Source organism: Notolepis coatsorum (assembly GCF_963971535.1).
Source record: "Notolepis coatsorum genome assembly, chromosome: 6".
In the NCBI taxonomy this organism is placed as follows: Eukaryota; Metazoa; Chordata; class Actinopteri; order Aulopiformes; family Paralepididae; genus Notolepis; species Notolepis coatsorum.
In genome coordinates this window covers 179,735,836-179,738,780 of record NC_140170.1, presented here as the reverse complement: position 1 = coordinate 179,738,780, position 2,945 = coordinate 179,735,836, and the positions used below count along the sequence as shown (strand labels likewise).

Sequence of the window (2,945 nt, the reverse complement as noted above, 5' to 3'; positions counted from 1 at the left end):
TTATACGTGGTGGTTTGTTATTCCAAATAAATTTGTATGTGGAGGATATTCACCCTCTTTATAGTGTTTTTGCCATTGAGTGTTTTTGCCATTTGCCAATATTCAATAAATTGTTCAAATTTACATGTATTCTCTTCATTCTCTTCAAATGTTTTCATTATGACAGATCACTCTAAGTGTTTTCCAATGCAAAAAAGTCAGATCTTGGTGACACTACCTGAAAATTCTCAAGACAGCATTATACACTATTTGCACAGCCATTTGAAATCTACAGTTACACATTACTGTACACATTGTAATATTCCCTCCTTGTTTTTTTTGTATTTTATTTTTTTATTATTTTTTAAACAAACATAAACAAAACATGACAACACACGATAAGATATACAAGCATTATTTGTCAGTGCACATCCAATGAAATCACATTTTAGTTAATTGTCTTATATAGGATATACCCTTAATACCTGTTATCTAAAAACCTACACACATATGCTCCAGCTCGTACCCCCCCCCTTCCGGACCCCCCATTGGACAATCCATCCTTTTTCCATCGCTCCTAACCAGACATTACCATTATATGCTAGCTTTTATTTTCTCCACCACTTCTAACCACAATGTCATTTTGGATTCATTGAGACCCAAAATTCTTGCTGTAGATATTTCTTGATAGATCACATCGAGATATGTAATAATCCAGACCTTTCGGCAATTTTTTTCCGGTTGGAACCATCGTGATGCTATCAGCTTTTTAGCCACTGTGATACCCGATAAAACCAATCTATTTAGCTGTGGATGTACTGCCCACTCAAAAACATCATTCAGCAGTAGTACATTTTTTGCATATTTCTCCATAACTACACAAACCCTGTTTGTTAAAAATATCCCCTAATGAGTGTATGCCTTGCTCTTCCCATATAGGGAATCTGTTTTGTGTGTTATGGGGTTTAATGGATTGTACAGTAGGTGGCGGTATGCGCCTTTTGTGGTCGCGATCTGCCATTAATTTATTGAAGAAGAAGAGAAGAAGGTTGTACAAACCAGACGGCTGTGATCGAAACCACTGTCAAGAGTTCAGTTTTATGTTATTATTCAAATAATATCTGATTGTGAAACGCTGTGCGTGGGGTACCTGTAATTCGGAGTATATTTCATTCCTTTCCCGAAGCCCATACGAAAACTAGAGAAGTGCAAGCGGTGGGTGGATTGTGTTGTGTCGTCGCCCACATAAACAACTGAATGTGAAGACCATTACCAATGACACTTATGTTTGCTCAAAGGTAAGGTACATTCATAAAGACATAATATTTGACGGCATGTATTAGAAACATAGACCAAACTATTAGTTTGCTAACGTTTGACTTTGACTGCGAACTAACGTTAGCTATCGTATATCCAGCCCAGTTAGTCAACGTTAGCATCTAGCTAACGTTAGCTGCCAACGTGTTTGCTGTTTGATTGATTGATACGTTTATTAACAGATTGCAGAATGGGTACAGTACAGTACAGCTCAATACATACAATTGTTAAGAGGATGCAGACCTGAGAAAGACTTTCGTCTTGTTTACATCAGGCTCCCCTCCCCCATTTTGTGGCTTTCATTGCTAGCCACAGACTAGCTAGCAGCTAACGTTACTAATGAATAGACAATATACTAGCCTAGGTTTACCCTGCGTTCTGTTAAATGGCTGCTGTGAAAAGGATCTATAAATAATACTGTTTGCTAATATAAAGGACAATCAAATCTAATCAATGGACTCTTTTGCTCAACAGGTGCCATAGCTGTGGAGTGTGATGACGACGTTACAAGCATAGCTCAGCCTTTTTCATTGTTGTGCGACGAATCGAACAACAGAAACAACGACAAATAATTTGTCATTCTTGCAAGAATCTACGATGAGTCCAATCTGGAGGTGATGACGAAGTTCCTAGACATGCCCATATGCAATGTGGGTAATGCTGAGAACTTATATGCGAAGATATCCCAAGTATTGAGGTAAGATAATTTCACTGTCTACCTAGTTTGCATTTAATTGTAACAGCTAATATTAGAGCATAGCAGCTTTTGTCAGGTTGTTTTATGGGCATATCTTTATTTTTTTCCAATAGCAAAAGAGGAATTCCATGGGAGAACCTTGTTGCCTTCAACTCCGACAACGCCAGTGTCATGAAAGGCCGGTACAATTCTGTTATTAGCAGAGTAAGGGGAAGCCAGCCTAATGTCCAGGACCTGGGCTGCATTTGCCACCTTGCCCAGCTTGCCACTGGTTGTGGAATCAAAGCAGCCAAGTGGCGAGCATTTTGGCCGGGATACACAACCACTTTGACCAAAGGTAAAAACTACAATTTCTCTCCTCTTGCCTGTACCCCCATCTCTCCCTTATGCCCCCCCCCCCCCCCCCACACACACACACTCATAACTAATCCCATATATTATTATTAGTAGCCTACACCATGAGCAGACCTACAAAATATAAACTAGAACAAGGAGGGCTGCAGCGTTCTTGTACACAGTAAAATTCGCAGTGTCAAATATGCAGTGTCAAAGTACATTGACTCTTTCAGAGTTATTACAACAACAGTTTGAGTAAAATGCAGACAGTGTTGGTGAAATATTTCGTAGTTAATTGGCTGGTGTCATCACTACTCTGGGAAGCTCCGCCCATCTCCTTCTCTTGAAGAACGTCCAAGACACGCCATTTTCTTCACGTCGCGGCAGAGGTAACTCGGCAGGTAAGTTTCTCCTAATCACATATTAATTAATTAATTCGGTAGCTATTGGCTTCCAGCAACTTGCAAGAGGTAATGTTAATGTTGTTAAATACAATGTGGAGGGGTGATTGTGAATTGTATCGTTTGGAAAAAAAGATCGATAAAAACACATGGCGATACATTGGCTTATAGTAACAAACATTTGCACGCCATGTTCTGAGGTAAATGTGTGTACA

The 2,945-nt window shown here is 39.3% G+C and overlaps 1 long non-coding RNA gene across 1 annotated transcript; it reads left to right on the top strand.

Moving 5' to 3' along the window:
• Positions 1-1,164: 1,164 nt before the first annotated feature.
• LOC311231065 lies at positions 1,165-2,303 on the top strand. Its single transcript, XR_014619847.1, has 3 exons — positions 1,165-1,277; positions 1,771-1,993; positions 2,107-2,303. It is a non-coding gene; the product is annotated as an uncharacterized lncRNA (long non-coding RNA).
• The last annotated feature ends 642 nt before the right edge of the window (positions 2,304-2,945 follow it).